The 12590-nt window shown below is 43.7% G+C and overlaps 1 protein-coding gene across 1 annotated transcript in view; it reads left to right on the top strand.

Annotated features, from left to right (window-relative positions):
- EIF3H (eukaryotic translation initiation factor 3 subunit H) overlaps positions 1 to 12590 on the top strand; it is a 144064-nt gene that overhangs the window by 53777 nt on the left and 77697 nt on the right. The window contains exon 2 of the mRNA XM_042462275.1: positions 4903 to 5059. The gene's annotated coding sequence lies outside the window, so the exon portion shown is untranslated. The remainder of the gene's footprint in view (positions 1 to 4902; positions 5060 to 12590) is intronic.

The raw sequence follows: 12590 nt of genomic DNA, 5'->3' as shown, positions 1-12590 counted from the left end.
ACTCTCTTTTAAATGGAACTGCAACTGGAAGGCAGAGCTTGCTACTGTTGGAAAAAGTTGGCTTTTGTCATATTTAGTAGTTCCATTCAATAGAACATGACAACCTAGCCCTCAGGCTGTGTTGAATTTAGGTGCCAAGGCTTGTGATCATTTCCTTGGGAATGCATCGATGCATCCTATAATGGGGTTGCATATCTATTACGTATTTCAATTAACGGAGGGGGTGCTAAAGTATTTGAGCAGAAGGTTAATCCTCATATAAATTTCCTTAATGAAACCTTCTCTTCTGCTTGGCAATTTGTTCAGCTTGAGCAGAAATTTGACTCTGGGTTCTCTTGATTATTTTGGAAGGGCTCTGCATTTGATTACCTTTGCTCTTTTTTTCTGAACCTGGCAGGCCCTGCATTCTGCATAGTTGACGTTATGCTCGTTTTCACATGTAGGCCATGATCCCTACCCCCATCTGTAGGAAAAGTTTCAGTTAAATACAGTGTTTGGGAGGTGGATGAGAGAGGATGAACATGCTGGGATCTTGCCACTTAGTCCTTTCATTTGGGACTAGTGGCCTGCTCTACTGAGACAAATTATTTGTGCAAATTATATTGTATATTTTAATTGCAACGTTTTTAATGTCTAAGGCCCCATACAGACATGCCAAAATAAAGCTGCTTCGAATCACTATGCTATGTCAATGATGCATGCGTCCGAAGAGTCTGGAAGATGCGCCAAAGCTACACTACAGTCCTTAGGACTGGATCGTGGGTTTGGCACAGCTTCCAAACTCTTCGGACGCATGCATCATTGAAACAGCATACCTGAACAGTGACTCAAAGCAGCTTTATTTTGGCCTGTCTGTATGGGGCCTAAGTTGCCTTGAGTTCCAGTCCTGGGAAAAAGGTAGAATATAAATACAATTGTCCCTCCATACTGTATTTGCTAGGGTTAGAGGAACAAGACCCCCATGAATATGGAAAAACCTCAAATAACAAAAACACTGTTTTTACCTGAGAGGACACCTCTCTAGGAATCTCTAGGTCCTCCAGTGCAACTCTGTGGTCAATGTCCAACATACACTGACCATAGAATGGCACTGGAGTAGCTACAAATGGTCTTTCAGTGCAACTTTTAGTTAAAGTTGACCACAGAGTTGCACTGGAGGACCTAGAGAGAACATATTAATGAAATCCGTGAATAATCAAATCCGCAAATATCAAAGCCGCAAATATGGAGGGATGACTGTAGTAATAGCAATCATCACTACCATTATTTATTTATTTATTTGATTTCTATGCCACCTTTCCCCCAGAAAGGGACCCAAGGCAGCTCACAAATAAAAAGTCTAACAAACATATTACAGTAAAACAATTAAAAACATCAGCTAAAAACAATATAAAATTACAAACATTAAAACCACAATACCCACCCTATATAACGAACAACCCATATAAAAGCTATCCCATGGTTACACTTTAAAAACCTGCCTGAATGAAACCATTTTTGCTTGCCAACAAAAGGCAAGCAGGGAGGTGGCTAGCCTTGCTTCTCGTGGAGAGGCATTCCAGAGGACGGGAGCAGCCATTGAAAAGTCCCTCTCTTGTGTCCTCATCAGGTGAGCCTTTGATAGTGGCGAGACTGAGAGTAAGTCTTCTCCTGCAGATCTTAGGACTCTAGCAGGTTCATATGGAGAGACACGGTCTCTAAAATAGTCTGGACCTAAGCCATGTAGGGCTTTATACGTCATTACCAGCACTTTGAATTGTGCCTGAAAACAAGCCAATTGCCAGTGAAGCTGTTTCAGCAAGGGAGTTATATGCTACCTATAACTAGCCCCAGTCAGCATTCTCACTATGGTGTTTTGCACCCACTGAAGTTTCTGAATAGTGGAAGCCTCACATAGTGTGTGTTACAGTAATCCAAACAGGATGTAATCAATGTATGTGTCACTGTAGCCAGATCTGATGTCTCAAGGAATGGATGCAGCTGGCACACCAGTATTAGCTGTGCAAATGCATTCCTGGCCACTGCTGAGACCTGGGCATCCAGGTTCAGAGTAGAGTCCAGGAGCACACCCAAGCTGTGAACCTGAGATTTCAGAATGAGTGTAACCCCATCCAGCACAGGCAGAGTCCCTATTCCCTGATCTGCCATACAACTGATCAGGAGCACCTCTAAGCTTCACTTTGCTTGCCCTCATCCAGTCCATTACTGACCGCAGACACTGGTTCAATACAGAGACAGCTTTCTTGGATTCAGATGGGAAGGAGAGATAGTGTTGGGTGTCATCTGCATATTGGTGACACTGCATGCCAAAGCTGCGGATGATTTCTCCCAGCAGTTTCATGTAGATGTTGAATAATGTAGGGGACAGAACAGAAACCGGAGGGACCCATAGGTTGATGGCCAAGGGGTTGAACAGGAGTTCCCCAGCACTACCTCCAAGAATGACCAGAACCACTGCATCACAGTGCCCCTAAGTCCCATCCAAGAGAGGCAGCCCAGAAGGATACCATGGCTGATGGTACTGAAAGCTGCCAAGAGATCCAGGAGCACCAACAGGGACACCATCTTCCTATGCAGTTTGCTGCGGAGGTCATCCACCAAGGTGACCAAAGCTGTCTCTGTCCCATAGCCAGATCTGGAACCAGATTGAAATAGATCTAGATAATCTGTTTCATCCAGAAACCCCTGGAGGTGAGAGGCCACCGCCCCTTTCAGAACCTTGCCCAAGAATGAAATAGAGACTGGCCTATAGTTATCCAGGAGGCAGGATCCAGGGAGGCCTTTTTCAGTAATGGCCTCACCACAGCCTTCTTTAGACAGGATGGAAATCTGCCTCGCTGCAGTGAGGCATTCACCAGCCCCCTTACCCACTCAGCCAGCCCCCGTCTAACTGCTTTCAAGAGCCAGGAAGGTCAAAGGTCTAGCATGCATGTGGTGGCCTTCACTTCTCCAAGGATCCTAGCTCTCTGGCTCTGGCTCTCACTTGTTGTTTTGTTCCTCCAAATCATTTCCGACTAGGGTGATCTATAGGGAACCTATCACAAAGCCAAACCTATCATGGGGTCATGGAACATTTAAATCTGGCACAGCTATGCTCAGAGCATACATTGAATGTAGGCCCTTGATGGACTAAGGATATATCCCTCTCCCTGATCCTTAATTCCTTGGCATATTTTTCTTCTTCGTTTAACTGTATTAGTGTGTTCAAACATCAGGGATGTCTTGTCCATGTTCAAACAATGGGATGCTTCAATCATATTTTAATTAAATATTATGTAGTACCTGAATATTGCTGGTTAATTGAATTGAATATCATTCTAAATCTGATGTTGGCCAATGTGTGTGAGCCACAGGCTAGTTTCCATCCCGCCCCCCCATGTACTGAAACTTTCTGAGCAATTCCACTTCCTTGGCGAACCCTGGTGGTGCAGTGGTTAAATACAGCCATTCACTCACAAACCACAAAATTGTGAGTCCAGTACCAGCCAGGGGTTCCGGGTCAACCCAGCCTGGCATCGTTCTGCAGGTCACTAAAATGAGTACTCAGCTTGTTGGGGGCAATTAGCTTACACTTTGGAAGCTGCTTGGTGCATTGGTAAGCGGTATAAAATGTACTTGCTATTGCTATTCCTGTCACCATTTTAAGAGAATGGAATTATCTGGGAGTAGTGCAGGGTTTGTAGTGTTTTGAGTGTTGGACCATAACTCTGGAAGTCAGTGTTTGATTCCCAGCTCATTCATGAAACCCTCTGGGTAACCTTGGGCAAATCACATGCTTTCAGCCTCAAGAAACGGCAATAGCAAACCTCCTCTGAATAAATCTTGCCATGAAAAACCCATATAGGTTCACCTTAGGGTTGCCATAAGTTGTAAATGACTTGAAGGCACCCAAAACACACACAATACAGGGTTGTAGGGTGCTTGTGGAGATGTGTTGGGGATATACCTGTTTTCAGGCATTTGGAGTGCTTTCATTGTGATTTGAGGGCAAAAATTGGAATAGAAAGAAGAGAAGCACAAATTGGCCTCAAATCATGCCAGATGTGAAGACACACCCAGCTAAAGATGGTGGCAGATTTGGGTGTGCAACGCCGGTACCCTGGTGAGATCAAACTCTTTTACCCAAAAAGGCTCTTATGCTGAATGTAAAGTTCAAAAAGGGGGAAGTTTAATTTAAAGAATAAAAATAAAGAGTTTTCTCCTCCCCAGCTCTAGATAACTTGAAATAAAAGATACTTTATAGTTTGACTTTCAGCAATCTTCAGGATGTCATCTCTCTGGGTTTGATCTTGTTTTGATCTCCTCACTCAATGGAGTTGGTGCAGGGTCTTTCAGCTCCTGAATTCTTTGACTGGATGTAGGTAACTAATTTTGCTGACTTGTTTCTGGTAACTAAAATGGCTAACTTGTTCTTGGTAACTAAATTGGCTAACTAGTTCCTGGTAACTGATTTGGCTAACATGTAAGAAATGCCCTTTCCGGCTGTCTGGGTCTGTTTGCCACAAAAGACAGCTCTCTGCAAGCTCACAGCAAAGACTGCCTCAAACTAAAAGCCGCTAGCTATAACAGAGCATGCTGGGAAGGGGCAAACCAAACCTGGAAAAATGCAGGGGATCCTAAAGCTCCTCCCACAACTAATACAATGAACATTTCCTACACTAAAACATACCATGGCCTGAACCAATATGAAAGAAAATGTAGAGGGAGATTCAAACAGTCCTGGCTGGACATCACACCAGATTTGTAAAATATTTTATTTGGGGGGAGTTTGAGAGCTGTGAGGGGCTATTTGGGGCTTCAGAGGCTACAAAAGTGAGGTCCAGGGGCCACACTGTGCCCAGAGGCTACACTGCCCATCTCTGTTTTAAATAAAGCCATTCTGATCAAAGCTTTTTGTTTCAGGTTGTGCTGAAGATCATCAAACATTATCAAGAAGAGGGCCAAGGCAACGAAGTGGTCCAAGGTGTACTGCTGGGGCTAGTAGTGGATGACAGGCTTGAAATCACCAACTGTTTCCCTTTCCCTCAGCATACAGAGGATGATGCTGATTTTGATGAAGGTAACCATCTGTTGTAACTCTGTAAAATTATTATTGGGTCTGTTGTCATTACTGTACATGGAGAACTATGTGTGTTGAAGCCCATAGATTGGAAAGAAAAGAGCCCTTAATGTTTCATAGAGAGAGAAAGCTCACTTCCAACAAAAGCATGGAATCTCTACATTATATAAGACTAACATAAAAGTAATACATGGAAGAATTAAAATTCCTTCGCTTAGCATCAGAATGATATCAAGTTAGTCATGAGATGAGCCTCCCTGCAGAGGACATTCCACAAGCTGAGTGCCACAACCAGGTGAAATGGGCTGGGAAACTTCAGGTCTTGGGGTCAGTTTCAGAACTGCTGGATTTCCAGTCTGATTCTCCAGAGATGGCCAGGCCTTGTTCTCCATTACATCATTGTTCAGTAGTTTCACGCTTTTCTGTGAATCTTAAACCATTTTAAAAAGTAGAATTTTGTTCTGATGCAATTTTAAAATGTTTGTTTTAGTCCTTGTTTTAACTTGTAAGCTCGTAAGGAGAGCTTGAAGTGGAGAGAATGACATGGGAGAGAAAAGTTACACTGTAGACCAAAGAGGAATAAGGACATGCAGAGCACAGTGGCTGTGCTTTTTTGAATCCAGATGTACATGTGGATATGGATATGGGGGGAGGAAAAAAAGCTGAAGTTCTGACACAAATACAATACCTGTACAAGGTGCTAATTTAGTTATGAAATTCTTTGTGTTTTGTATGTGGTACTTGGAGTACCTTTCAATATCAGCACCAACTTATTTCTTCCCATCTCTCCCCATGGATCAAGCAGGGAACAGCACACATGAACAGACACATCAGTTAAAAACTAAGAATGTGGGAGTTTGTGTTTAAATGGAGATTAATCTTGGTACTGGCGGGCGCGGGGTCTGTTCAACTCCCTTCATAATATTTTGGAACTGTGCTGTCAGAACTAATATCTTTGAGACATGAATCATCTGCTGAATGAATCAGGACTGTATTTCTGGCATTGCAGTTGAAGTTACCAGTCAGTCTTGGTTTGCTTATTGAGGGAGTGCTTGCAGTTTCAGAGCTTTTGGAAATCCCTAACAGTAACCAAATAATATAATAAATAATAATAATAATAATAATATGATTTATTTGTATACCCTTTTCCTACGATCAAAGCGGTTTACAGCATACATATGCATATACAACAACAAAGCAAGTAACAAAAAAAAAAAAACAACAACAAACAAAACTCTGCTTCTCTCCCTCAAGATGGAGGTGGGGGAGGGGCTTCAACTTGGCAGGCAGGGCCTGTGTTTCTTGACTGCTTCAAATGAAAGGTTCTTTCCACCTAAGAAGACCTTCCACCTCTTTCCCTGAGTGGCCACAACCAAGTGGAAGCTATTGCTGTTTGTATCTTTATCTTCAGATCTTTCCCTAGTTGTGGTCAACTACTCTGTGCTATACCTGACAGTGGTTTTCTCTGGTAGGAAAATTGAGTGTGGCATTCTTTTTCTGATGTTACCCAGACTCCTTTTTGCTTACTGCCTTCTTTCTGTCACACTGCTCTTAAAGTTCCTCTCTTGTGAGCACCCACTGTTAATGTGCTTTTTCTGAATTGACTGGGAATAGAATGTCTTGTTTTTCTGTGTCAGATGTTATTTTAACCTGTTGAGGTCAACCTTGGTGCATTCCCTGTTGTACCTGCCAGTCTTTACAGTAGCCATGTTGTTAACTGGAACCTAGTGGACCTGCTTCTATTTAGCTAAAATGATATGGTGCTCTGAATACTGCTGAATTTCTTGCCAAATATTCCTTTTTAGAAATGGGTCATTATACAGCCTTTGGGGAGACTTGTAGTTTGAGCCTCCTCCTCCCAAGAGCAAAGCAAATCAGGGGAGGATAGAAGACTAGAATAAATTCAGTCTGTTGCTTCAGTCCCTATTAATTTTCCATGGCTTTTCATGGATGGCCCAATCTGAATTGGGGATAATCTACAGAGGTAGGGGATGTGCATCGTCTTTCAACAGAATGGGGCAAATTTTCTGAAGAACAATGATCAAGTTTGAATCATGCCAGCAACTGTTTTACAAAAGAGAAAAATACGGAACATATCAGCCGCTACTACTTCGACTGGCTTGCTGTTCCTTTTAGCATGGGGAAAAAAGAGAGAAAGAGGGATTCTTGGGAAAGGTGGCAAATGGATAAATGCAAAAGTATTTGCATTTAGCTAATGTTCAGACCAGTGAAGATATAAATTAAACTAATATTAGTGCTAATACCATGCCATTAGTGAAAGCGTGGTTCTAGACTGCGCTCCAGAACTCACACAGTGTAATGATTTCAAGGCCCTGATCCACTCACTTCCCAAGTCAATTAAGGCTTGAGGGTCTGTCAAAATGAAACAATCGCAATGGCATCAAAACAGTGGTTTATTTATTATATGAAGGTGTCAAGCAGGATGCAGGAGTAAACTGTAAGGCAAAGGTAAAGTTAGCTCCCATCTTTGCATCTGGCCAAAGCCATGATGAACTAGATGCCATTCCAGTGTCGGGTTTTCTGCACTGGAGAACATCTGATTCTCCCCTTAGGACAAGACCATAGAATCTTGATTTTTTCCTGATTTGTAATGTACTTTCTCCTTTATCCTGAGAAATGCAGACCTTTCCAGGCAGAGGGAGATGATCACCCCATCCTAACAAAGGATCAGTTTCTTGGACATTCCAACATTGAAACATTCTTATCTATCCCTAAATAATGAGCTGAATACTGAAAGCCACTTCATTAGTATTTGTTACAGACCTGTTTCATTAACTAGTAAATGCCCAGTGACTATGTTACTCTGCTCTTAAGCATATAAAACAAGTGTATAGGGTGAATGTGGGAGCTAACATTTCTTGCCAGCTCTTCTGGAAAGTCCAGGCCTCCTCACAGTTTTTGCTTATCAATTTTTCACTGTGAGACTTGAACTTGGGACTCTTACGTGTGCCCTGCCCTATAACTCTCTTTAGATGCCAGACCTCTGGGTTTCAAATTCCTCCCAGCTTGGCGCCAGCTACTTTTAGTATCCACACACCCACTATCTAATGTGTCCCAAACCTAAAAAACCTTTTCTCAATGTTGGTAGTGTTTTTAATATGTTTCTGAAATCACTTCAGACAGCTGTTTGTTGAAACACAGTAAGAAATTTACTTACAAGTCAGTCTGAATACAGTGCCTCTCTTATTGGATGCTGTTCACAATGGATACGGTGCATAAATACTTTATCAGTTACACAGTTTAACAGTTTCTTTAGCTTGTCTTTGTACAGTGCGCCCTAGCTTTACGCGTGGAATCTGTTCCAGACTCCCCCGCATTAACCAAATACTGCCTATGCTCGAGCCCCATTTAAATGAATGGGGCTCGTGCATGTGGCACATACCCCATTCATTCCCTTCTCCCTGTGCAGCTTTCAGCGTATGCTGAAAGCTGCGTAAAGCATGCCCGGGTATGATGCAGGCGCACTGTAATTGTTTCTTTATAGCTTTATATATGTTCCCTTACAGATTAAGTTCTCACAGAATCTTTATTAAACTTTTGTATCTTATAACCATTCTGGTTAGCTGTGACCCCACTAGTCACCAAACACTGTAGGACACTACAACAGTTTAATTAATTGTACCCTTTCTTGGGTACTTAAACCCCTTTCTAACTGCCCCTTACAGCAGTCTAACATAGCCTCAATGGCTCTTCACCCTTCAGGGCACAATAAAAATCAACAACCCTCGCAAAACTGCTCCTCCCTTTATATACTCACTCCTGTGAGCAGCCCTCACTGTTTCCTGGCTTTTCTCCCATTAGCTAGTGCTAAGGTTCAAAACTGCCTGTTGTCTCCACATCATGTTCTTCTTTTTCTTTCTAATAAAAAAGTACAGTGCACCCGCGCCATACACGGGTGCGCCATACGCGGACTTGAGCGTATGTGCTCAAGCCACAGCACACGGAAGGGGCGGCGCGTCCCATTCAATTGAATAGGCATGCGCTGCCGCGCCACCGCGCCGCCGTACACGAGCCCCATTGTTTCCAATGGGGCTCGAGCATAGGCGGAATTCGCCTTACGCAGCGGGATCCGGAACGGATCCCCCGCGTAAGGCGAGGACGCACTGTATAAACACAGATAAACATGCTGGGATTCTCTTTCAGGTAGGGACCATAAAAGTTCAGCAACCAGCTGATGTCGCCTGCCTTGTTTAGTAACACAGTGTGCATGCATGCACAGCTGAAAAATCCAGTGGAAGTCTGCTTGCATACTGTTTTCCTCTCCAAACCTTTCCATGTGGGTATGGGGGAGTGATGTTACTCTGTTATTCCCTCCCCCAATAGCCCCAATGATATTGGCAAGATGCCCCAATGAAAACCAGATGCTTAAATCTAATGACAGGCTCCTCCAATTGAAACTATATGCCTACCACTTAGCACAAACTCCCCCAATGGACCCCCTAACCCTAATTGTAGGTTCCCCCAATGTAAACCAAACCCTCCTCAATGGCAAGCACCCCCAATGGAAACCAGACCCCTACCCCCATTGCACGTTCCCCCAATGGACCCCACATTGTACATTCCCCCAGTGGAAACCAGATTCCTGTCTCAATTGGAAACTGCCCCAGTGGAAACCAGAGCCCTACTCCCAATGGCAATCTCTAAAGGCCCCCCAGAGCTGCAAAAAAGGGATTGCCTTACTCACAGATATGAGTGTGCAAAGATGCACACACCCCATTCCTTTTTGAAAGTTGGAAAAATGACTCTGGCTGGGAAGGTGGGCCTCCAGAAGAAGCCCCCAAAATGCAACCTGTGCAGGAGAAGGAAGCAGTTGGAGGAGGAGGAAGGGGATCCCCAACCGGAGAACCCAGACTCAGAAAAAAGTCGTACACACAGCAGTATATGAAATGCCTCCTTATACAATGGAAAGGAGAAGCCAGGCATAGTCAAAAACACATTCTAGACTTCAGGAGAGTGGATTTCAGTAAACTTAGAAAAGTATTGAGGTCAGAAATACTAAAAGGGAAGGGAGTTCAGGCCGGATGGGAGTTTCTCAAAAGGGAGATACTGAAGGCACAATTTCAATCAGTTCCAGTGAGAAAGAAAAATGGGAAGTGTCTCAAGAAACCAGGATGGATGACTAAGGAACTTTCCACTGAGCTAAATTTGAAACGGAATATGTATAAGAAATGGAAAAAGGGGGAAATCACAAAAAAGGAATTCAAAGAAATAGCAGGCATGTGTAGGGGTAAAGTCAGAAAAGCTAAATCGCAGACTGAACTCAGGCTTGCTAGAGAGGTTAAAAAGAATAAAAAGGGATTTTTTGGATATGTCCATAGCAAAAGGAATAAGAAGGTAATGGGAGGGCCACTGCGTGGAAAAGATGGCAAAATGCTAACAGAAGACAGAGAAAAGGCAGAATTACTCAACACCTTCTTTGCCTCAGTCTTCTCAGAAAAGGAAAAGGGTGCTCAACCTGAGGATAATGGAGCAGAGGACAGAATAGGGGAATTTCAGAACAGAATAAGTAAAAAGATAGTAGAGGAACACCTTGTTAATCTAAATGAATTTAAGTCTCCAGGACCAGATGAACTACATCCAAGGGTACTAAAAGAACTGGCAAATGTAGTATTGGAGCCATTGGCAATAATCTTTGAAAACTCCTGGAAAACAGGAGAAATCCCAGCAGACTGGAGGAGGGCAAACGTTGTTCCCATCTTCAAAAAGGGGGGGGGGAGAGGATCCCAACAATTATCGTCCAGTTAGTCTGACATCAATACCAGGAAAGATTCTGGAGCAGATCATTAAACAGAGAGTCTGTGAACATCTAGAAGGCAATGCCATAATCACAAAAAGTCAACCTGGGTTTCAGAGAAACAAGTCATGCCAGACAAATCTCTTTCTTTGATAAAATTACCAGCTTGGTAGATGAAAGGAATGCTGTGGATATAGTATATCTTGATTTCAGTAAGGCCTTTGACAGGGTTCTCCATGACATTCTTGAAAACAAGCTAGTAAAATGTGGGCTGGACAAAGTAACTGTTACATGGATTTGTAACTGGTTGACTGGCCGAACCCAAAGGGTGCTCAACAATGGCACTTTTTCAGCCTGGAGAGAAGTGACCAGTGGGTCCCACAGGGCTCTGTCCTGGGCCCAGTGTTATTCAACATCTTTATCAATGACCTGGATGACAGAATTGGGAGCATACTTATCAAATTTGCAGATGACACCAAATTAGGAGGAATAGCTAATACTCCAGAGGACAGGATCAAAATTCAAAATGACCTGAATAGACTAGAAAGCTGGGCCAAAGCTAACAAAATGAAATTCAACACAGAGAAATGTAGGGTACTGCACTTAGGGTAGAAAAATGAAATGCACAGATATAGGATGGGAGACACCTGGCTGAATGAAACTACATGTGAAAGGGATCTGGGAGTCCAAGTAGACCACAAGTTGAATATGAGTCAACAGTGCAATGCGGCAGCTAAAAAGGCCAATGCAAATTTAGGCTGCATCAATAAAAGTATACAGTGGTACCTCGGGATACGAAATACCCAGGTTACGAAATTTTCGGGATACGAAAAAATCCCATAGGAAAACATTGTTTCGGGTTACGAATGTTTTTTCGGGTTACGAAAAAACTTTTGGTGCTTTTTTCGGCTTTTTCGCACGGAATCGCGGCTTTTCCCCATTAGCGCCTATGGCAATTCGGCTTACGAAGGCTTTTCGGGTTACGAACGGTGCCACGGAACGAATTAATTTCGTAACCCGAGGCACCACTGTAGTGTCTAGATCAAGAGAAGTAATAGTGCCACTGTATTCTGCTCTGGTTAGGCCCCACCTGGAATATTGTGTCCAGTTCTGGGCACCACAATTCAAAAAGGACATTGAGAAACTGGAGCGTGTCCAGAGGAGGGCGACTAAATGGTGAAAGGTATGGAAACCATGCCCTACGAGGAACAACTTAGGGAGCTGGGGATGTTTAGCCTGGAGAAGAGAAGATTAAGAGGTGATATGATAGCCCTGTTTAAATATCTGAAGGGATGTCATATTGAGGAGGGAGCAAGCTTGTTTTCTGCAGCTCGAGAGACTCGGAACAATGGGTCTGCTTGTCATTGGGGGTGCTTCCAATTAGGAGTGGGGGGTCTGCTTGCCCTTGGGGAAGTTTCCAGTTGGGACTGGGGGCGGGTCTGGTTTGCACTGGCAGAGCTTGAAATTGGGTGGGCCTGCTTCCCATTGGGAGGTGCTTCCCATTAGGGGCGAGAAGGAGGTGAATGGGAGGGGCTAAAATGACCCCAAACCCCCACCCACAATTGCAACCTGCCCAGACACCCCAGCCCTCCCCCCCCACAAGAAGCCATTTTGGGGGGTGCTTGCAACTAGGGCTGGGGGGGGGTCTGGTGTCCATTGAGGGGAGGTTTTATTTAGAGGTTGGGGTCTTTCGACTGGGAAAACTTTCCATTAGGGGTGGGAGGGTTGGTTACCATTGAGGGGTATCTGCAATAGGGGCCGGGGGTCTGACTAAGA

Source organism: Sceloporus undulatus, chromosome 4, assembly GCF_019175285.1.
Source record: "Sceloporus undulatus isolate JIND9_A2432 ecotype Alabama chromosome 4, SceUnd_v1.1, whole genome shotgun sequence".
Taxonomy (NCBI): Eukaryota; Metazoa; Chordata; class Lepidosauria; order Squamata; family Phrynosomatidae; genus Sceloporus; species Sceloporus undulatus.
The sequence above is the reverse complement of the archived record's forward strand: the minus strand, read 5'-3'. Positions and strand labels throughout refer to the sequence as shown.